The following is a 25,370-nucleotide window of genomic DNA, read 5'->3' as shown; positions in this document are numbered from 1 at the left end:
TGGTTAAAACAAGCAAAAACTTTAATTGCTTACATTTTAAGAAACTAGAAGTCTGAATTCAAATTTCTAGCTCCACAGAAAACTTTCTATGTAAGGCCACAATGTAGGAGGCAAGTTCTTATCTCTTCTCAGCACCTGACAGTCTGGCAACCCTTGGAGATTTCTGTGTGTCTTGGCATTTATCTCTCTCTGAATTTAGGAGGGGTTCAAGATCAGAGGCTTTGGTTTTAAAAGTTGTTCTCCACTCTGAACTTTTCTTTCCTGGTGGCATAGAGATTCCTCTTCCTCTGTTCTCTTATCTCTTATAAAAAGTACTGCACGCTCCACCCTAATGTCACATAAAGGTAGTGACGTGGGCAAGGATGTTGCTTTCCTCTCTAATGCCTTTGTAACTGATGGGTTCTTCGCATCACATCACATCAGATCACATCACATCATATCAAATCTAAGGAGATGATTATTTCATTACACAACTGCAGAAATTACATTATTATACAACTACCACATGACTTTGTCTCACAACTTTGGACATGTTGCTAGGAGAGAATATTTATTCCTTGGAGAGGGACTATTTACTGCTTGGAAAGGTGGTAGGTTGCTGAAAGAGAAGGCCCTCAATCAGATGGACTGACACAATGTCTGCTGCAATGAGCTGTCATATGTTGGAAAGTGTGAGGATGGCATAAGATAGGACAGAGTTCAGATCTGTTTTTCATAGGATTATGAACACCTAACAACACCAAAAACAACATAATCGATAAAAATACCCTGTCAACTTGATGTACATTTTGGGATAACACAATGTAACTCAGAACCGTGAGATTGAATAAATTTCCAAAGTGACAATTAACAAAACAGAGTTTACAGCTGCTTGACAATGGAACTAAGAATTCCAATAGTTTGCATCCATAAAAATATCTTATTCTTTTATAGATTCGAATCAATACCTCTATATTAAAATAACAACCTGTTAAGCTTATCAGGGAGTTCTGTGGTGGGCTAATGACAAGACACTGCACTGCAATCCCAAAGGCACTCAGTTTGAAGCCATTAGCTGTTTCATGAGAGACAGATGGGCAATCTCGTGTTATTAACAATCTCTGAAAACCCAAACCCACCAGAGAGTCGGCTATAGGTCGGTTCTCCCTCTATGTTACACAACAACAACAACAACAACATGCTTATCAGGAATATTATAGGAAGCTTATTTTAAGCATTTACTTCTTGATAAAGCTTTTGAAAACTGTCACATGCTCTTTTTCTACTTTAATCTCAGCTGTAACTGAAAACAGTAACATTCTAGAGATTGAGTCATATACAGGCCCTGATCCTAGCATGCTTCACTTGCTCCTCCCTTGAATGAAATTTCTTTTGTTGATCTGAGTATATATGAGTGACTAGGCACTGGCTATATATTCTCAAAAAAGAGATTCAATTGATCTGGTTTATTTAAAGTGTTGTAATATTTTGTGCCACTTACAATCTCAAAATAGAAGCAAGAGCCAGAAATCTAAGAATTTTGTATGGCAAGTAGTTTGTCACTATTAAAGGTAGGTTTATTCCCACCATTCATATTTTTTTCCTATGTCCATATTATACATTAGTGGAAAGATGCTTTTTCTTACAAAAATGTTTTATGTCAAATTCTCCTAGCACCATTTGGAAAAGTCATTGAATAAACTAATAGCAGGCTTCCAAGCCAAAAGTAATTATGTTGCATTACTCTTTTTTGGCAGGGAGCTATTTTTTCCTGTAAATGAGGCACTTTAACATAAGCACGCTTTTACAGTGTAAAGTGGAGGAAGATTTGATGCAGATGTCTTTCAGGTGAGATACAAGATCATATTTTTCCCAATTCTAGATTAATATAACTAAGTGATCAATCAATCAATCAATTAATCCATCAACTTTCTGTTCTGATAATCACAGTAGCAGATAGCTATTAGAAGTAGAATTCGTGCACCCTTAAAAATCAAGACAGTTCTTGATGCCTGAATATTATGTGATATTTTATATTCAGAAACCACTCTAAAATTATTCATACTACTTTTTCTTTTGAGCTAATTTTTAAAAGCAAATTATTACTCTAACAAACTAGTTTGGAAGGTTAACATTTAGATGCCGAAAGTGTGGTTGGCCCTCCAGTTTGTAGTCCATATAGTTCATCACAGGTAATTATAGCAGATATATAATCTTAATTTCTCCTTTCACATCAAGGGGAAATTAGAAATAATTGTTCAAGTTTACATATTTTGAAGGTGAAGAAATACTCATTTTAAAAATAGTATTTTTGTTAAAAAATAATTGTCTTTATATGGCAAAGGATTAAGAAGTGTGAATATTTATTTTAAATACAGAAATCTCTGGAATATATAGTTTAACTGCAAGTTCATAATTTACCTTTGTAATATTATATTTATTATGACTGTGGCACTTATTGATGATTTATATGGGTCGGTTCTGACTTGATACTACATAACAGCAACACAAAATAATAAAACGTTAAATTATTTTACTTTAATTTAGTTTAATGCTAGGAAGCAAGTTATACCATCATTTTTAATTTAAGGTGTACAATTTGAGGACGTACATAATTTCCTCATGGTCTCAGATAACAAATGTTGGAGGCAGAACACAGACAAAGACTAATCTACCAATGCACAGTGGGCACCAGACCATATCAACTAGAGTACGATCTTCTTCGTCAATGAGCAGCAGCACCAAGGTTCGTAGTAGGGCTTCACCAGGGCAGACAAATGGCAGGCATGATCTAAGCCCGAGTCATCCTCAGTGGCAGACGTCAGTCGGCTTTACCACGCTCTGCTGGTATTAGGTGTATATTATTTATTGACCAGTTTGCAATATTGATTGTGGGTGTAAATGGATGGAGGGAATGATTTACATCATGTTAATTGCTTTATAATTTGTGTACATATATGTTCATCGGAGAGACAGTAAAACCAGGCTGCTTCTTGGAAGTTAGGATTCTGAAGCTTTGTCTGACATAATTTGGGCATTTTGAAAGGAGATGAAAGGGCATGCGCTTTGGAGATGAACATCATGCTTGGAAAGATGGAGGAATAACACAACAAAGAAAGACTCTCAATGAGATGGATTGTTTCAGTGACTGGGGAAATGGGGGCAAGTGTGTCAGAGACAATAAGTGTGGCACAGGATAGTGAAGGGTTTAGAGTTGTTTTACATAGGGTCACTAAGAGCTGAAAGTGACTCAAAAGCACGTAACAAACAACATATGCTCACTTACTTATTCTTTGTTCTTCTGAGTTCAATGCTTTTCTGACAGTACTTCTCAAAGTTATATTTCTGGCTGCTGTGATGCTGAAAAATGTGCCATGGGTATTTTAATACCAATAGGTCTACCATGATGGACAGGTTTCAGCAGAGCTTCCAGATTGAGACAGACTAAGCAGACTGATCATCCATTTCTGAAATAAATGACCTTCAAAAATCTTATGAACAATTTAAAGGAACATTGTTAGAATACTAAGGGAATGACTCTTAGAATGGAAGATATTAAAAATGAAGAGACACAGCTATAAACATCCCTTGATAATTAGAACATAGACTATATTAAGTATGAATGTAGAATTGGAAGTTGTCAAAAATGAAATGGAAAAAATAAATGCTGACATTCTAGGCATTATTGAGGTGAAATGGACTGGAATTGGCTATTTTGAATCAAATAATCATGTGATCTTCTGTGTTGGAAATGAAAAATTAGGGAAGAAAGGAGCTGCATAGTGAAAAAAGACCATATCAAGATTTATTCTGAAGTACAATGCTGTGAATTATGAAATACTATGCATACATATACAAGGAAGATCAGTTAATACAACTGTTATCCAAATATATGCCCCAATAGCTAAAAACAAAGAAGAGAAAATTAAGACTTCTACCACTTTTGCAATCTGATATTGACCAAACATACAATCAAGATGTGTTAACAATAATTGGTGACTAGAATGTGAAAACTGGAAACAAAGTAGAAGTATTGTTAGTTGGAAATTTTAGATTTGGGGCAATAAGTGAGTCTGAAGAGCAGATGACTGAATTTTGTACATTCAATGATTTATTCAAAACAAATATTTTTTTAAGAAACTCAGAGAGTGTCTATGCACATAGACTTTACTGGGTGATCTTCACAGGAATCATTGTGACTTCTCGGGTATAAAAAAATTCCTGAAGAAGCCTAAATATCATCAGTCAAAACCAGGCAGGTGCTGACTGTGGAACAAATCACCAAGTACTCATGTGCAAATTCAAATTAAATATCAGATGGAACTTGGCAGGAAAAATAAAGAGCACTAGAGGAGTGTCTATCTGTGTTTCATTGACTATGCAAAGGCATTTGACCATGTCCATCACAGCAAATTGTGACTGATCTTGTGAATGGTAATCCCAGAATACTTGATTCTACTCATGTGAAAACTATATTCAGACCAGGAAGCAGTCCTCAGAACAGAGCAAGGAAGCACTGAATGATTCATAAGCAGGAAAAAAGTGTGTCAGGGATGTGTCTGTCTCCATACCTTTTCAATCTATATTCAAAAAAGAAAATTTGGGAGGTTAGGCTTTATGAGGAGGAATGTGGCATCAGGGTTTAGGGAAGTCTCAACCTGTGATACGCAGATGACACGACCTTGCTTACTGAAACTGAGAAGGACCTGAAGCAGTTGCTTCAGAAAGCAAAAGACTGTAGTCTTCAATATGTATTGAAGCTCAACATCAAGAAGACGAAGAATCTCACCAATTGGCATCATATAGGCAGATGAAGACCTTGAGGTTGTTAAGAATTTCAGCTTTCTTGGCTCCACAGTCAACACTTTTGGCACCAACAGTCAAGAAACCAAACTGAACCACATTGGGAAAATCTGCTGTCAGGGTCCTCTCCAGAGTACTGAGAGGCTATGATGTCAGTTTAGAGACTAAGGTGTGCCTGATCCAGGCCATAGTCTTCACAATTACTTGCCATTTATCAGAAAGTGACTAAGGATGACAGAAGAAAATTGATGCCTTTGAGTTGGGGTGCAGGGGAAGAGTATTTAACATATGATGACTGCCAAAAGAACAAACAGATCTGTCTTAGAGAGGCTGAAACCAAGTTTTTCCTTCAACACTAAAATTTTTAAGCTCTGTCTTACATATTTTGGAATGTGGCCAGGAGGGACATATCCTTGGAGAAGGACATCATGAACAGAAAGGTGGAGGGACAGTGCAAAAGAGGAAGACTTCAGATGATATGGATTGACACAGCAACAGGGGTAATAGGAGTACATATGTTGCAGTCAGTGAAACTGGCCCAATATAGAAGAGGCTTCAAATCTATTGTACAAAGGTTTGTCAGGAGCTGTAGATGACTTAATGGCACATAACAACAATAGCACACCTGATGCACTTGCTGTAGATGATCAAGAACTGCAGCCTTTGTTACGGATTGCATCTTAATATCAAGAAAATAAAAATCCTCCTCACCAATAGACATCATGGAGAAAGGACTGAAATTGTCAATGCTTGGATCCACAGTCAACACATTTTGTACTAGCAGTTAGATCAAGATATTATAGCATTTAGGAAGTCTACTATCAGGGATCTCTCCAAAATCCTCAAGAGCAATGATGTCAGTTTAAAGACTAAGGTGGGCTTAATCAGGCCGCAGTCTTTCCAACTGCCTGCTACGTGTTTGAGAGCTACACAATGAATAAGTAGGAAAAACAAAGAATCAAGGCATTTGATTTGAGATGTTGAAGACTTCCGAATTTCCCCATAGACTACCTAAATAACATACAAGAAAGTGAACCATAATATTCCTTGGAAGCCAAGTTGATGCAGTTTCACCTCAACTCAATATTTAGAACATTTTGTTAGGAGAGACTATTCAATGGAAAATGATAGTATGCTTGGAAAGGTGGAAGATTAACAATGGAGAAGAAGACCCTGAGTGAGATGAATCGATGCAGTGTATATGCCAATGGACTCAAATGCTTTAATGTGTCAGATATGATGAAGATGGTGCAGTATAAGAAAGAATTCCGACGTGTTGTTTGAGGTCGCTATAAGTTATACTCAACTCAATGGCATATAATAACAACAACTGCTTGAAAGAAGGAGCTCTTGTGGCCTTGCAGTAAGAAGTGGTGTTGCAGTTCCAAATGTGAACAGTTCAAATTCACCATCTGCACTGTGGGAAAAGGACAGTAAAAAACCTACTGTGGTATTTACAGCTTCTGAAAACTAGCTGGAGGGTGAACTATGGTTTTGTTCCAACCAATAACTTTTCTGAAGAGTATATGTGTAAGTCCGTATGGTTTTGTTCCAACCAATAACTTTTCTGAAGAGTATATGCATAAGTCCTTTCTACACTCTGATTTCAACAAAGGCAATATTGGTTTATAAGTAAAAATTTTGAAGTCAAGTGAGGGATGTTTTGGAGTTTGTTTGGATTTTTGTGTGTGTATCTACAGACCTCATATGACACAAAAAGTTAAGCCCTCTCCTCTTCTTCTAACCAAAAGTTGGCCATGGAAATTCATTGAGAAGCCTGGTAATCTACTTCTGTAAATGAGCTATTGAAAACCCAATGGAGCACAGTTTTATTCTGACAGATATGATATTTTCATGAGTCAGAGTTAAATAAACAATAACTGGTTCAGTTTTCATTTTGTAACATCTCAAACAAGACATTTAACTCCTCTGAACTTCCCTCAGTCATTGACATTGAATCAGAATCAACTGATAGTTGATACGCTTTGTGTTTTGTTGGGTTTTTTGAGATTGTAAATTCCATGAGGGGAGATTGTTCACCTTTTCCAAATGGAATGATCTGTGGATTTGAGCTATCAGAGAGGTATGTTCTTTGGGTTAGTAGTGAGATGTCTGTAAGAACTATGCTGAAGCTTAGTCCATAATAAATACTTTACAGTCTCTGGCACAGGTCTTGACAATTTTTATGCTGTTTTCTAGTATGGCAAGTCACATTATTGTATATAAATTGTGTTGCTACTGTTGTTAAGTGTCATCAAATTGAGTACAATTCATAGTGATTCTATGAATACCCAACTGGAACCATGTCCTATTCTTTGCCATCCTCACCACTTCTGATACACTAGGGATGGTTGACCATGCATATTTCCAAGCATGATTTACCCATTCCAAGGAATAACCTCACTCATCTGTATGTCCACATTATTAATGGCGAAGCTTTGCAATCTTTGACTCAACAAGCATTCAGGCTACATTTTTGTTTTCTTAAACACATCTATTTGTTCTTTTGGCAGTCCATTCAGTACCCTTTTCCAGCCCCACAACTCAAGAGCATATTTTTTTTCTTTTGTCGTCCTTATTCATTGTCCAGGGTTCTGATGTGTAGCAGTTGATTGACTAAAACATATGGCTTGAATCAGGCTCACTTTAGTCTTCAAACTGACATCAATTCTCTGAAGCATTTTGGAGAGGTCCCTGATAGTGGATTTGCCCAATGCAGTACATCTCCTTTTAGGAAATACTAAATGATGGCTCCATGGGTATTGATTCAAGCAAGAAGAAATCACTGATAGTTTCAATCCTTTCTCTATCATATTATAGGTTATGGGTCCTGTGGTAGGACTTTTGTTTTCTTGATGTTGAGATGTAATGTATACCCAAGAATATGGTCCTTGATCTTCCACAACAAGCATTTTATATCCTTATTACTTTCAGCAAGCAAAGTTGTGCCATCTGTGTAAACAGATTGTTTATGAGTCTTCCTTCAATCCTGATGCCATATTCTTCTTCAGAGAGTCTTGCTTTGTGAATTCTTTGATCAGCATACAGATAGAATAGGCATAGAGAAAGGCTACAATCATGTTACCCACCTTTTCTGATTGCAAACCATTCATTGTTATAGTAAATACTTAAGTTGGCTTGGGGACCTTTTCTTAATTTTCCTTATAAAATAGTGATGAAATATTTTGTGTTGTCCAAGAGTTAAAATGCACACTCTTAATTTTTCTTTAAGTCAAATTTTACTATCCAGAGATTGCTTGAATATTAAAAATGTTTTTTTTCAAATTAACAAAGTGAAGATGGATGTTTTTTAAAAGTTCCTTAAGACAATAAATTTATATTGTTAAACCAGGGAAATGGTTAAAAATTTAACACTTGCCTGAAAGATGACCATAACATTTAAAGTTGAGTATCAAAAAGCTAGAAGATGGCAATGATATGTTCACAATTCATAAACAAGATTATAGGATCAGTTAAGGGTGCATGCCTCTGAGTTTATTACACAGTTGTTGTATGATTCTAGGAAAAGGGGCCAGCTCTTCTGATAACAAGTTTGTATTGGAGAAAGTGCAACCAGGGTTCTCCTTAAAGGTTAAAATGTTGAAGCTTCATTTCACATACATTGGGAAAATTGTCAGGCAACATTAATCTTTGGAAATGATATAATGGTGGTAAAATTAGATATCAATGAAAGAAAGGATGACTCTCAAAAAATAGATTAACATGTTGTTATGTGCCATCGAGTCGCTTGCGACTCATAGTGACCCTATGTACAAAAGACCTAAAGCCTGCTCTATCCTGTGCCAACCTCACTGTCTCTGACACACCTACTCCCATTATCCCAATCACTGAATCAGTCCATCTCATCCAGGGTCTTCCTCTCCTGCACTGTCCCTCCACCCTCCCAAGCATGATGTCCCCCTCCAAGGACTGGTCCCTTCTTGCAACATGCCCAACGTGTGTCAGACGAACCTTCAGAATCATTGCCTCCAAGGACAGCCCAGTTTCACCCTCTCCAGGATGAACCCCCTTTTTCTCGTAGCAGTCCATGGTATATTCAACGATCTTCTGCAGCACCACAGCTCAAAGACATAAATTCTCTTTTTATCATTCCTAGTCACTGTCTAGCTCTCTGATGTTTAGCACACAATTGTGTCTGGATCAGGCACTCCTTAGTCTCCAGCCTGACACCATTGCTCTTCAGTACTATGGAGAGTTACCTGACAGCTGAATTTCCAGTGCAATTTGTCTCTTGATTTCCTGGCTGCTGGTACCAAGAGTGTTGATTGTGAAACCCAGCAAACTAAAATTGTTAACAATCCCAATTTCTTTAGCATCCACAACGATGTTACCAGTTGGCCCAGTTTTTAGAATCTTTGTTATCTTGATGTAGAGCTTCGATCTGTTTTGAAGGCTGCAGTCCTTGACCTTCTGCAGCAAGTGCTTCAGGTCCTCCTCATTTTAAACAAGGTTGTGTTATCTGCATAACACAGGTCGTTGATAAATCTTCCTCCAGTCATGATACCACATTCCTCCTCATACAGCCAGTACCCCCTTCTTGATTTTGAACCATGACTGTCTCTGTTCAAGTATAGGTTTCACATAAGCACAATCAAATATTCTGGGATTCCAAGTCTTCTCAGAATCAACCACAGTTTGTTGTGATCCATACAGTCAAAAGTCTTTGCAGAGTCAATGAAACACGGATAGACATTCTACTTTCTGCCAAGAGCTAACATTAGCTATATTATCTCTAGTACTATGGCCTCTTCTAAACCCAGCCTGCACATCTGGCAGTTCTCTGTTGATGTGCTACTTGAGTAATTTTTGGATAATTTTCAGCAGAATCTTGCTTGCATATGATATTAATGATATTGTTTGCCAATTTTCACACTCTGTTGGGCCATCCTTCTTTGGAATGGGAACAAACATTGATCTCTTCCAATCAGTTGGTCAGCTTGTTCTCCTCCAGATTTCTTCGTATAACTTAGTAAGCACATCTAGGGCAGCGTTTGTTTGTTGAAGTATGTCAATTGGTATGCTGTCCACTCCTAGAGCCTTGTTTTTTTGCTGATTCTTTCAGAGCAGCTTGAACTTCCACCTTTATCATCATAGGCTCTTGCTCAGCCATTGTTTCATGAAATTCCTCTGTGTCAGCTAATTCCTTCTGGTACTCTGTATACTCTTCCATCTTCTTTTAATGCTTCTTGGATCATATAACATTCTGCCCAAAGCATCCTTAAGTATTGTCACTCATGACTTGAATTTGCTTTTCAATTCCTTCAGCTTAAGAAATGCTGAGTTTGGCTCTTTTGATTTTCTGACTCCAGCCCTTTGCACATACCTTGCTTTCTCATTCCGAGTTGCCCTTACACTGATATAACTACACCTTAATAATTTGGAGAGGTCCCTAAGTGCAGATTTTCCCATTTCAATGCATCTTCTTGTTTCCTGATTTCTCATACCAAGTGTATTTATTGTGGATTAAAGCAAGATGAAGTTGTTAATAGTTTCAATGTCCATCGTGATGTTGCATATCTTTTGATCATTGGGAAAACTTTGGCAATATGGAGGGAGGGCTAGTGAAAGAGAGGAAGATTCTTCAGCAAGATAGATTGACACTGGGCTATATCAATTAGTTCAAGCAAATCAGAGATAGTGAAGATGGTACAGGATAGACCAAGGTTCAAATTTGTTCTTCTTAGCGTTGATAAAAGTCATTGTTGACTCCATGGCATCTAACAACAACAAATACCTATCAATGAAACAAATACCAATTTATGAAACAAAAACCAATCAAATACAATGAGCCAATGAAAATGTTAACATTTTGAATTCTTGAATATTCTTAGCTATAAATTGCTTGATATTTTTATTCAAAGATTGCTTTTATGGAATGTTTATAATTAGCTGTGTTTCCTTTTAATGTAAGAGGAAAAAGTGGTAAATAAACAGATCCCTCATGGATTTCACATGCTTGTAGAAGTTTTGAATTACGGGTAATTTTTTAATTAATTGACAGCTGGTTTGAATTTTAAAATGATGGATATATCTATAACAGTAAAAAAATTGACATTTTATATTGTTATTCACATGTATCTTTATATTATTTTTATGTGTGTCTATGTCTTTTTGCAATTAATGTTAAAATTAATATGTGAAATAAAAATTCATATGTAATGTTACTTTAAATACATATTGTTTTTATCTTTAGCCTGGAATATAAAAGAAGCACACAAAAATAAGATTAGACAGAATGATTTGGGAAGATTTTTTATAACTACTTGATTATTGAGGGCAGATATTAGATAAAATAAAATTAAAGATAGACTAGAAATTCCATTCAGAGGATTAATCTGATGCATTTGACTAGATCAAAATCTTCTTGTATGTATAATTCAATATAACTTTAAAGGCAACTTTTCTTCAGCTAGCACCTAATTTCTTTTTGTTGATTTCAATAGCTGAAAGTGGAATTAGAACTCATCTTTCCATTTAAATGCAGATGCAGTCTTTTGTCCTGAGGGGAACAAGTAATTTCTTTGACTGAAATACTAAAATTCAGGGAAGTTCCATTTACATGAATATTCCTTCACCACACGGGAGGTCTTTCTTGGTGATATCTGGAATATTTATTACAATAATTTTAGAACCTCCTTATAATTACTTCACCGTTGTATGTTGCCATTTCCTGGCCTAAATAATGGAGATAAATACAAATTAAACTTTCAGTGAGCAAAGGAAAGGTGTATGGGGATTTTAAAATAGAAGTAGTGAAATAAGCAGGGCTGAGTGAGCAAATCAGAATAGAATTGGAGAACGCTGCAAACCTAGATGCATTAATATACTGACAGTGATATAATATGTAAAGTCATGTTGTGCCTTTTTGGTTTCCCCTCCTTCTTATCATTTAAAAATTGAATCCTGGTAAGAATATTTTAAAATATAGAGCTTTAGGTTATGTATGTCAAGCCATTTAATGTATATAAAAGCTGCTATTCTGTACTTATCTGTAGTGTGAAGATTTATATCACAGGAGAATTTAAGGAAATTGTGATAAATCATCGGAAGGGAACTATGTTAGCATCTTATTAAATGGGTTTTTAGTTTGTTGGATAATAGCAAAAATTTAGTTCAATTTTCATGAGAATTCCACTTGAAAATTTTTGCAAACATTTTAAGAATCTAGCACATAATCAAGAACTAATACCATTGAAGGAAGAAACCCAAGCAATACTGACAGAATTGAAAAAACAAAGCTCTGGGAATTTACAGAATACACCAATTGATATTTTTTTTCTACAAAGTGATGCCATGTTGGAAGCATTAATTTCTCTATGCCAAGCAATGTGAGGCACAACTACTTGACAACTACCCGGAAAATATCTGTATTTTTACCCATTCTAAAGAAAGAAGAACCAATGAATTAAAGACAGAATAAGACCACTGATATCACACACACAAACATGTGCATGCAAACACACACACACACACACCCCTAATAATTATTAAAGATAGTTGCAGCAGTGCATTGGCAGGGAAGTGATAAATTCTAACTTGATTCATAAGAAATATATAGGAAAATGGTTATCATTGATTGCTAATGTGAGATAGATCTTGGCTAAAAACAGTGAATACTAGAAAAACATTTACCTGTGCTTTAAAGTTAAGCAATGACATTTATGAGTAGCATTGTAATTACACTTAATTGTGTTCATATGAAGCTGGAAAAGAGATCACGAGGCAGAAATTCAAAGAGAACAAATGAATCCAATAAAATTAGGGTAGATGTGTGTCAGTTTTATTCTTTCACCATACTTAGTCTGTATGCTGGATAAATCATCTGAGAAGCTGAACTATAACAAGAAGAATATGATATCAGGATTGGAGGAAGAATCTGTCACAACCTGAAATATGCAGATAACACAGTCTTGCTTGCTGAAAGGGAAGAGAATGTGAATCACTTACTGATAAAGTGTGTGTGTGTGTGGGGGGGGGGCCCGATAGTCTTCAATGTGGATTAAATTGCAGCACAAAAAACCAAAACAAAACTAAAATTACTCACAAGGGGACAAGTTAGCAGGGCCATGATAAATGGAGAAAAGATTGAAGCTGTTACGGATTTAATTTACTTGGACCCACAATCAACTATCATGGAAGGAGCAGTCAGAAATTCAAAGGATAGTTTGCATAAGGAAAATGTGCTGCACAAGACTTCTTAAAAATGTTCAAATGCAGAGTGATAACTTTTAGGATAAAGTGCCTTAACTCAAGTCATGACTTATTCGTTGCAAATACATTTTATAAGAAACATAAACACAGGTTATACACATTGACTTCACCTGATATAAGGAATTTCACCTTATATAGGGATAATACAGATTACATCTGTGGAAAGAACCACTGGAGAAGCTCAGTACCAGCTGCGAAAACTAGGCCAGGAGCTGATTGTGGAACATACCATCAACTACTCACATGCAAGTTCAAGCTGAAGGTAAGGAAAGTAAATCAAGACCATGTGAACCAAAATATGACCTTGAGTCTAGCTCACCTGAATTTCAGAACCATCTCAGGAACAGGTTTGAGGCCTTAAACACTAATGAGCGAAGAACAGAGAAGTTATGGGAAGATATCAAGAATATCATGAAGGAAGAGTGCAAAATGTCATTGTAAAGACAGAGGATGAAGAAAAGACAAAAATAGATGTCATAAGAGACTCTGAATATTGCCCTAGAGTGCCAAGAATCCAAAACAGAGGGCAGAAATCAAGACATTAAGGAGCTGATTTCAAAAAGCAGTGCAGCAAGACAAAATAAAGTATTATAATGAAATGTGCAAAGAACTGGAGGCAGAAAATCAAAGGGGCCAAACTTGCTCAGTATTTCTTAAGCTCAAGAAACTGAAGAAGAAATTCAAGCCTCAAGTTGTAATTCTAAAGGATGCTTTGCACAGAATATTAAATAGTCTAGTGAAGATAGAAATAGTATACAGAGTCATTTAACCTAGAGGAATTGGCAAACAGAAGAATTTAATGAAACAACATATGAGCAAGAGCTTGTGGTGATAAAGAAAGAAGTTCAAACTGCTTTGAATGCACTGACTAAAAGTAAGGCCCCAAGAATTGAGAGTATACCAATTGACATGTTTCAACTAACAGATGCTGCCCTAGATATGCTCAAGTTGTCCCAAGAAATCCGGAGGACAACCACTTGGCTAACTGACTGGAAGAGTTCTATTATTTGTTCCCATGCCAAAGAAAGGTGATCCGACAGAGTGTGGAAATTATCAAACAATATCACTAAAATCACATACAAGCAAGATACTGGTGAGGATTATCCCTAAACAACTGGAACAGCAGATCAACAGTATTAGTACTAGAAGTGCAGGCTGGGTTTAGAAAGGGTCGTGGTACTAGGGATATTGTAGCTAATGTTCGATAGATCTGACGGAAAACAGGGAGTATCAGAGGAATGTCTATCTGTGTTTCATTGATTATGCAAAGGTGTTTGACTGTGTGGATCACAACAAGCTGTGGCTAACTCTGAGAAGAATGGGAATTCCAGAACACTTGATGGTACAAATACGAAACCTATACCTTGGACCAGGAGACAGTCATCAGATCAGAGCAAGGAAACAATGCATGGTTCAAAACCAGAGATGTGTCTGGTCTCCATACCTTTTCAACCTGTATGCAGAACAAATTATCTGGAAGGCTGGGCTTTATATGGAGAAATGTGGCATCAGGATTGGAGGAAGACTCATCAACAATCTCTGTTATGCAAATGACACAACCCTGCTTGATGAAACTGAGGAGGATCTGAAGCACTTGTTATGGAAGGTTAGGGACTGCAGTCTTCATTATGGATTGAGGCTCAATGTCAAGAAAACAAAAATTCTCACCACTGGGCCAATTGGCAACATCATAATGGATGGTGAAGAGATTGAGACTGTTCACAGCTTTAGTTTGCTTGCCTCCACAATCAACACTCTTGGCACCAGCATCCAGGAAATTAAAAGATGTATTGCAATGGGAAAGTCTGTGGTTAGAGACCTCTCTAAAGTACTGAGGAGCAATGATGCCAGTCTGGAAACTAAGGTATACCTGATACATGCCATGGTCTTTGCAATCACTTGCTATGCATCAGAGACCTGGGCAATGACTATGGATGATAGAAGGAGCATTGATGCTTTTGACTGTAGTGTTGAAGAAGAGTATTGAATATACCATGGACTGCTAGAAAAACGAACAGGTATGTTTTGGAGAGTGTGAAGCCAGGCTACTCCTTGGAGACAAGGATTCTGAGGCTTCATCTGACATGTTTTGGACATGTTGCAAGGATGACCCAGTCCTTGAAGAGGGCCATCATTATTGAGAGGTTGGAGGGACAGCGCAGGAGAGGAAGACCCTTGATGAAATGGATTGATTCAATGACTGGGTTAATGGGGGTAGGTGTGTCAGAGATAATGAGATTGGCACAGGATAGGGCAGGATTTAGGGCTATTGTACATATAGTCTCTATGAGTCGCAGGCGACTCAATTGTACATTACAACAAAAACAACAACCACCACATATAAATATGAAACGTGGACAATGAATAGGACGCAACAAAGAAAAAAATGATGCATTTAAATTGTGGTGTTGGCAAAGAATATTGAATATGCTACAAACTAGTAGTAGTAGTAGTAGTTGTTGTTGTTGTTGTTGTTAAGTGCTGTCGAGTCGCAGGCGACTCATAGCGACCCTATGAAAGAGAGTCCTTGACGCTTGGGTGCCTTTCATCCTCTCTCCAGGTTCATAGGGTTTCCGGAGGTAAGCAATTACGGAAGTGGACGCCACTCCTCCTTCCAAAAACTAGTAGTAGAGCAAACAAATCTCTGTTGGAAGAAGTATAGGCCAAAATGTTCCTAAAGCAAGAGTGGGGAATTGTCAGAGTATGGGCTTTGGACACATTACCAAGGAGGGATCAGTACATGGAGAAAATTGTGCTTGGAAAAGAAGATTAGAGGAAAAAATGTCCTTTCCCATGTTCAATTAACACAGTTGCTCCAACTATGAGTTCAATGGGAAGATTATAAGGATTATGTAGGAGCAGGAAATTATTTTCCTTCTCTTTACAAAGATTTCCTATAAATTTGTAATAACAGTTTGACATCTAATAAAAACAAAACATAAATATAAATGTGACTATAACTCTGAATAACCATTTCTCCCCCTATTATTTTTAATGTAATCATGAGTTTACATATGCGGGGAAATGAGATGAGTAGGAACACAATTCACCGCAGGTATTTAATAGGATATTTTACAGTTATTTTATGATACATCTCCTCCCATAGGAAAAATTGAGTCTAAGAAAGAACTATACATGGCTAAGAGCACAGTTTGTCATTATCAAGATTTAAACATTTTTATTCATTCTTTACACAACAACAAAATGACTACGTCTTTGTTGCTATGTGGTAAAGATTTAAAGGCTAAACAATCAATCTCCTTCATGGATCATACAGGCCAATTGAAAGCCAAAATATTATGTATAGAAGCTGCGCTGCAGTTCTGAAGGTATGCTGTTCAAGGTCACCACCTGTACCGCAGTAGAAGGTTGGGCAATCTCTTCCTGTGTGATTAACTGGCTCTGAAAAGCTGCTGTAGGATCAGCTATGGGTTGGTTCACAGTCTACAGAACACAACAGTGTATTTTATCAATATTAAACTAAAACAATACAACCTCAGTCTCCTGGTCTGTTTCTGTGACTTCTTTGGAATCTACTAAGTGTCCCCAGGGAATCTAGTGTAATTAGTATCCACATCATCCTAAATATGTCCTCTTGTCACACTATGCTGTCCTTGAGTGATACTATCCAGGTCCATCTCATTCACCAATAATCTCTAATAGAGGTTATCAATCTTCAATAACTGTAAACGTCATCAAGGATATTTGTGATGAAATACAGATTTAGATGTGCTTTGGATCCAGATATTTTAATATCAACTTATGGTAATTTTGAAGTAGATCACTTGGAAACCACACTTGAGAAATATTTATCTTTGAGCTAACAATATACAGTCTTTTAATAAAGTCTAATATCTCTTCTGGTTTCACTGACAAACATGAAACTTTCTAATAAGAATTCCTACTTTAAAAAAAACCAAACTTTTTCATTTTAAGCATTCTATATTACAGTGTAACCACATTTAGCTTAACTTTATCCTATATCTCTTAGCTTAGAAAATTAAACTTTAATATTGGTAGATATCAAGTTATAAATACAAGCGTTTTTCCTTCCCTGATTCTTTTTTCACTTTACTCCCCTTATTTGATCAAATTGTCTTCCAAATGCTATTGCTATTAACTCTTAAATAGACCCTGAATCTGCTCATCGTTACACAGTACACATAAAGCATACTTATTTATATAGTAAAGACAGACATTATTCAAAGATAAATTGGGTTGAGTTCCAGAACAAAACAATAAAACAAATGTTAGTCATATGGCATTTTTGGTTTCCTGGTATAAATAAAAGTCATGTTTAAACTATATTGTAGTTTATTAGGTATGTCACTACTACGTCTATCTGTGTTTCACTGACTATGCAAAGACATTTGACTGTGTGGACCACAACAAACTGTGACTGACTCTGAGAAGAATGGGAATCCAGAACACTTGATTGTGCTTAAGCAAAGCCTATATTTGGACCAGGAGACAGTTATCAGAACAGAGAAGAAAACACTGCACGGTTCAAAATCTGAAGGGTGTATACAAGGTATTCATTTATCTCCATACCTTTTCAATCTATATTCAGACAGATCATCCAGGAGGCTGGGCTTTAAGAGGAGGAATGTTACATCAGAATTGGAGGAAGACTCATTAACACCATATGTTATGCAGATGATACAATCTTGTTTGCTGAAACTGAGGAAGACCTGAAGTGCTTGCTGCAGAGGGTCAAGGACTGCAGCCTTCAATACGGAATGAAGCTCAAAATCAAGAAAACAAACATTTGGCCGATTGGCAGCATCATGATAGATAGTGAAGAGATTACAATTGTTAATAGCTTCAGTTTGTTTGGCTCTACAATCAACACTCTTGATACCAGCAGCCAGGAATTCAAAGGAAAGTTGCATTGGGAAAGCCTGCTGTCAAGAATCTTTCTAGAGTACTGAAGAGCAATGATGTCAGTCTGTAGACTAAGGTGCAATGGATTCAAGCCATGGTTTTGCAGTTACTTGCTATGAATCAGAAAACTGGACAATTACTGGGGATGACAGAAGGAGAATTGATACCTTTGAATTGTGGTGCATGCAAAGAGTATTGAACATACCATGGACAGCTAAGAAAACAAACAGCATCTTTCTCAGATAGAGCTACTGGCAGTTTTGTACGAATGCTTTTAGGTTAGCAGTACAGTTCTTTACTATTAAGCCATCACAGCTCTTAAACTTCATTGTTTATTAGGTAAACCATAGCATTTGAAAAAAGTTTGAAATAGTGCAAGAATAATGAAAATACAACACAGAGAAATAAAATAAGTATATTATTGTGATGGTCAGGCATTGTTGAGTCAAGTAGAACTCATACCAATCCAATGGACAATGGACTTGAACCCTGTCCTATCATGTGCCATCCTCACCAATGCTGACACACTTGAGCCCACTGCTTCAGTCAGTGTGTCTCACCATCTCATTGAGAAGTTCCTCTCTTACGCTGACCCTCCTCCTTTCCAAGTATGATGTCCTTTTTCAAGGAATAGCTTTTCCTAGCAATATGTACAAAGTATGAGAGATGGTTTGCCATCTTTGCTTCCATAGAGCATTCTGGTTGCATTTTTTTCAAGATACATTTGTTTGTATACACAATTATAAAATGGTGCTGATGATCTGGCTCAACACAAAATTACCACAATGCTTCAAATGGTAAAATTAAACTATGTAATACCAACAAAGCAAAAGAAATCAAAGTGAAACAAAACCAAGTATGACTGAATTGAGGGAGATCTGGTGATGTAGACTGTAAGGAGCTGTGCTGTTAACCTAAAGGTGGCAGCTCTCTGATATTTTTAATCAACCAGCAGCTCTAAAAAAGGAAGTTTTATACTCTCCTCCTGTACAATTTATAGGTTCTGAAAACCCATTAGAGGGTCAATTGTAACACTTTTCAGACTCAATGGCAGTAAGTTTGAATTTGAAAAAACCTATATTTACTCCAAAATTTCCTTGATCCTCCCAAATTAAATATCTACTCTACCCAGTAAACTAGAGGGGGGGGGGGAATTAAAAGACCTTGTTTCTTTCTTTACTCAGAGAAATACATAGTTCTCAATTCTCAGAATCTTAGAAAAGCAAGTTATTTGGTAAGAATCATGTTAACATTTTTTGTAATAGACATACGTTTTTCTGTGTACTGTATGTATGCATTCAAAAGCAAATCAAGATATTCTCAGTGAAATCTACAAAAGTAGAAAAGATCAGTAATTTACAGATCAATTAAAATAACACTTTTCCTAATTGAACTGTAGTAGCAATTGATCTTCAGATTTCACAAGATACCTCGCTGAGATCTTCAAATAATAATGTATATCAATTTAGTAAAATTAGACACAGTACAAAGCAAACACATTGCATCCCTTATTATTGTTGTTGTTGTTATGTGCCGTCGAGTCATTTGCAACTCATACCGACCCTATGCACAACAGCCCTAAACCTTGCTCTATCCTGCGCCAACCACACTGCCTCTGATACACCCATCCCGATTACCCCAGTCACCGAATCAATCCATCTCATAGATGGTCTTCCCCTCCTGCGCTGTCCCTCCACCCTCTCAAGCATGATGTCCCTCTCCAAGGACCCGTCCCTCCTGGCAACATGTCCAAAGTATGTCAGACAAAGCCCCAGAATCCCTGCCTCCAAGGAGTAGCTTGGTTTAATCCTCTCCAAGATGAATCTGTTTGTTTTCCTGGCAGTCCATAGTACATTCAGTACTCTTCTCCAGCACCAAAGCTCAAAAGCATCCACTCTCCTTCTGTCCTCCCTAGTCATTGTCCAACTCTCTGATGCATGACAAGTGATTGCAAAGACCATGGCCTGTATCAGACGCACCTTAGTCTCCAGAGAGAAACTGTTGCTCCTGAGTACTTTAGAAAGATCCCTAACAGCAGACTTTCCCATCGCGATATGCTTTTTGATTTCCTGACTGCTGGTTCCAAGAGTGTTGACTGTGGAGCCGAGCAAACTGAAATTATGAATAATCTCAATCTCTTCGCCATCCATCCTGACGCTGCCAATTGGTCCAGGGGTGAGAATCTTTGTCTTCTTGACATTGAGCCTCAGTCCATACTGAAGGCTACAGTCCTTGACTCTTCGCAGCAAGTGCATGAGGTCCTCCTCAGTTTCAGCGAGCAGGGTTGTGTCATCTGCATAACGCAGATTGTTAATAGATCTTCCACCAATCCTGATGCCACAATTCTCCTCATTGAGCCCAGCCTCTCGGATAATCTGCTCTGCACACATGTTGAAAAGGTATGGAGACAGGATGCATCCCTGGGGTACACTCTTCCCAATTTTGAACCATGCAGTGCTACCCTGCTCTGTTCTGACTACTGCCTCTTGGTCCAATATTACACAATAGAAATATACATTAAATTTCAATACTATTCATTGAATATTTATTCAGAATCAACTAAATACCTGGCATTAATATCTTCTACCATGACTGGAGATACAATATTTCTCAGATCAAATTTGATGCATATTGACTCCCAATTTAATATCTTGTGCTGTAAATTTTTATGGCAGGAGATGGCTCATCTTTCTCCCAAGGAAACCTTTAGTAGATTAGTAGTGCTGTCTTTTGGTTAACGACATAATAGGTACCCCCACAGTCACATCAGAGTTCCTTTAAGTAATATCTGTGTATGCACTGAAGCTCTGGTGGCTTTAGTCCTTGGAGTGTTGCTCTGCTAATCCAAAGACAGCGATTCTCTGGTAGTTTGAATCCACCAGCAGCTCCATGGGGAAATTCAAACTTTCTGAGGGGAAAAATGGACTCTGACCTTCTATGAGATTTGTAATCTCTTCCTACTTGATGGCAATAAGTTTGAGACATACACTGCTATTGTTGGTATGTGCTGTCAAGTCAGAACCAACTCACAGCAGATCCTTTAGTAAGTTTTCAGAAGTTATTAGTTACATGGAGGGGAATTCCCCATCTTTCTCCTGTGGAGGAGCCAATAAATTCAAATCATGTGCCTTTGAGTTGATAGTGGAACTCCTAGCTACTAGGCCACAAGCATGCCACATACATATGCTAAAAACTATGAAACTTTCTTTACTGAATTGATTTTCTGGGTAGTCAAATAATGTCTTCTTCTAAAAAGTCAAAGGCTATGTTCAGATTATCTAATGTGGCACTTGTGGTGTTTGCTATCTAGTCAGAACTGACCCATAGCTGAACCTCCAGTGGGTTTCAAGAGGCAGTAAATGGCAAAGGAAAAGATTGCCCATTCTTTTTCCACCAGAACAGCTGGTGGATTTGAAATGCATGTCTTTGAGATAACAGTGAGATAGCAGTGCAGCTTCTTGCAAGTAGAACACATTAATATTTTAATCAAGACCATTGTATAATCTTGGGTCACATAAAACAGGTAAGCATTTAACCATGTACCTTTTGAACTGTCAATGTGTATGACCAGAGTCTCTGTTAAAATTAAAGTATGAGATTTTATTGAAGAGAAAGAGCAATTGAAATAAGGGTAACATTTAGTGAGTATTTATTAAAGAGCTTTGACATTTTAAGAAAGAGATGAGCTTTTTACATAGAAAAGTGGGGGAGGGAGTATATGATTATAATCAAGGAGGTCTCGCCTGGTTACAAGCTAATAGTAAGTTGAAATAAATTAGACTAGCTGATTTATTTTCTAACGTTCTTGAAGTCAACTTAATATATGCTTTCTCTGAATACTACTGTGCAAGTATTCCTCTGTGATAATCTTGACAAATATTTGTTGTTGGTAGGTGCTGTCAAATAAACTAAAACTCATAGTAATCTTACAAATGGCAGACTTGAATTTTACCCTATCATGTGCCACCCTTATTATCTGCATCATGCTTGAACCTATTTTAAGTCATTGTGCCAATCCATCTTGTTGAGGGGAATTGTCTCTTTTGCTAACCCTATATCTTTCCTAGGATAATGTTTCTTCTCAAGGCTTGTCTCCTAACGTGTTCAAAGTATGTGAGTTCAAGGCTTATCACCCTTAATTCTAAAAGGCACTCTGGTTGTACTTCCTTCAAGCAGACATACTTGTTCTTTTGTCAGGCTCCATGTTATATTGTGCTTTATAGTTGCTTGCTACTCATAGCAATTCCACATAAAAACATCTCTGAATTCTGCCCTATCCTGAGTCAATCTCACTGTTCTCCAAAACACCCAAACCCATTGCCTCAGTCACTCTGTCAATCCATCTCATCCAGGATCTTCCTTTCCTGTGCTGTCGCTCCACCCTTCCACAAATGATGATCTTCTCCAAGGACTGGTTCCTCCTGGCAACACACCTAAACAAAATACGTGAGATGGAAGAAACACAATCCTTGTTTATCTCTAGGACAAACCTTAAGTATTGCCACCCATGGCTTGAATTTGTTTTTCAACTCCTTTAACTTAAGAAATGCTGACCAAGTTTGGCCTTTCTGATTTTCTGACTCCAGTTCTCTGCACATTTCATTTTAGTATCTTGCTTTGTCTTCCCAAGCTTCCATTTGAAATTTTCTGTTCAAATCTCTGATTTGTTGGTTTCTTTCTTTAGCTTGGCTTCTCGGCACTCTCATACAATATTCAGAGTTTCATCTGACATCGATTTTGGTCTTTTTTTCTTATTCAGCCTTTGTAATGATCTTTTGCATTTTTCATGGACGATTTTCTGACTGGAAAATATCGATATTTTTCCCATTTGAAAGAAAGGTGACCCAACAGAGTGTGAAAATTATTGAACAATATCATTAATCTCACACACAAGCAAGATTCTGCTGAACATGATCCAAAAATGATTGCAGCAATATATAAACAGAGGCTGCCAGATGTGCAGGCTCGATTTAGAGAGGTCATGGTACTAGAGATATTATAGCTAACGTTAGATGAATCTTGGCAGAAAACAGAGAATATCAGAGGAATGTCTATCTGTGATTCATTGCAAAGGCTTTTGACTGTGTGAATCACAACAAGTTATGGCTGACTCTGAGAAGAATGGGAATCCTAGAACATTTGATTGTGCTTATGCGAAACCTATACTTGGACCAAGAGGTAGTCATCAGAACAGAGAAAAAGAGACATTACATGGTTCAAAATCAAGAAGGGGGTACATTAGGGATGTATTTTGTCTCCATACCTTTTCAATCTGTATGCAGAACAGATCATCCGAGAGACACTGGGCTGTATGAGGAGGAATGTGACATCAGGATTGGTGGAAGAGTCATCAACAACCTGTGTTATGCATATGTACACAACTCTGCTTGCTGAAACTGGGGAGGACCTGAAGCAGTTGCTGCAGAAGGTCAAGGACTGCAGCCTTCAATATGGATTGAAGCTCAATATCAAGAAAATAAAGATTCTCACCACTGGGCCAATTGGCAGCATCATTATGGATGGTAAAGAGATTGAAATAATTATCAGTTTTAGTTTATTTGGCTCCAGAGTCAACACTCTTGGTAACAGCAGCCAGGAAATTAGGAGATGAATTGCATTGGGAAGTTCAGTTGTGAGGGACCTCCGAAGAGTATTGACGAGCAACAACATCAGCCTGGAGACTGAGGTGCGCCTGATCCAGGCTATAGTTTTCCCAATTATGTGCTATGCTTAGAGAGTTGGACAGTGACTAGGGATGATAGAAAGAGAATTGATGCCTTTGAACTGTGGTGCTGGAGAAGAGTGTTGAATATACCATGGACTGCTAAGAGAACAAAGAGCTTTGTCCTGGAAAGGGTGAAGCCAGAATGCTCCTTGATCAAGGACTCTGAAGCTTCCTCTGACATGCTTTGGGCATGTTTCAAGGAGGGACTGGTCCTTAGAGAGGGACATCATGTTTGGGAGAGTGGAAGAACGATGCAGGAGAGGAAGACCCTCGATACGATGGATCGATTCTGTGATTGGGGTGGTAGGAATGAGTGTTGTCGGAGATGGCAATGTTGGCACAGGGTAGAGCAGCATTTAGGGCTCTTGTACATAGGGCTCCTATAAGTCATAAGCAACTCGATGGCACATAACAACAACAACAACATCAACAATAAGGCAAACCTGTTGTTCTCTTGTCAGTCCACTCTATGTTCCATAATCTTCTGTAGCACCATAACTCAAAGGCATCAAACATTACTCTAAACTGCACTTGTTGTTAGGTGCTATTTGATCACCATCAACTCACAGCAATTCCATGCACAACAAAAGAAAACATTTTTCTTTGTGCATCATTCTCCCAGTTATTGCTATATTTAAGCCATTGTTTCAGCCATTGTGTCAGTCTATCTTATTGAATATCTTACTAATTTTTTTTCTTTTCTGATCTTCTACTTCACATAGTATTCTTCTCTAGGAACTGGTCTCTCTTGAGGATGTGCCCAAAGAGATGAAGTATCTCTATCTTTACTGCTAACAAATATTCTACCTTTACTTCTTTTAAGATATCTTTGTTTATTCTTCTGGCAGCCAATGGTAAACTTAGTATATTTTTAATGCTTTTTTAAAGATGACACAGGGAAAGGCAAAGTTCAGATCTGTTATTCATGGGGTTTTATGAGTCACAGTGGAATGAAGGACACCTAACAATAGCATTACTCAAAGGCAAATATTATTCTTTTATATTTCTTATTCATTGCTCACCTTTGCATGACTAAGCCACCATTGAACACATCATGGCCTGAGTCAGGAATACTTCTGTCCTCTAAATGGCACTGCTTTTTTGGTTTGTTTGTTTTGTTTTGTTTTTTGTTTAAACACTTGGAGTCTTTTACATCATGTTTATAAAATGAGGTTTTGATGACTGTCTGCATAAGTCTTGATTGTGGATCCAGGTAAAATTAAATCCTTGACAATTTCAGCATTTTCTCTGCTTATTTTTCTGTTTCTGTTTTTTTTTTAATCTTTCTGACTTTGAGGATATTTGTTTTCTTGAAATTGGGGTGTATTTTGTACCGAAGGCTATATTCTTTGATCTTCTTTAGTGAGTGTTTGCAAGCTCTCTTACTTCAAACAAGCAAGATCGTGTCATCTGCATAGCGTAATTGTTGATAAGTGTTGCTCTAATCCTGATGTCACATTCTTCTTCATATACTTCTGCCTTTGCGCTATTTTGTTCAGTGTACAAAGATCCATCTTTTATGTACAAATTTCCTGACTTGAAACCATGCGGTATGCTGTTGTTCTATCTGACCAAGTATCTCTTTAACAAACACTGCTTGGCAAACATTTCTTTTCACCCCTGATTCTTTACCTAGGGTGACTAAAGTCTCACAAGAAGTGATAGCTCTAAAGAACAGGTTTGCTTTATAAGACAGCAGAAAGAATGATTTAGGGTTTAAGTCAACAATGGATCTTTGATTAGGTTT

Source organism: Elephantulus edwardii, unplaced genomic scaffold (assembly GCF_000299155.1).
Source record: "Elephantulus edwardii isolate Elephantulus edwardi_28Jun2011 unplaced genomic scaffold, EleEdw1.0 scaffold00190, whole genome shotgun sequence".
Taxonomy (NCBI): domain Eukaryota; kingdom Metazoa; phylum Chordata; class Mammalia; order Macroscelidea; family Macroscelididae; genus Elephantulus; species Elephantulus edwardii.
Note: the sequence above shows the minus strand (reverse complement) of the source record.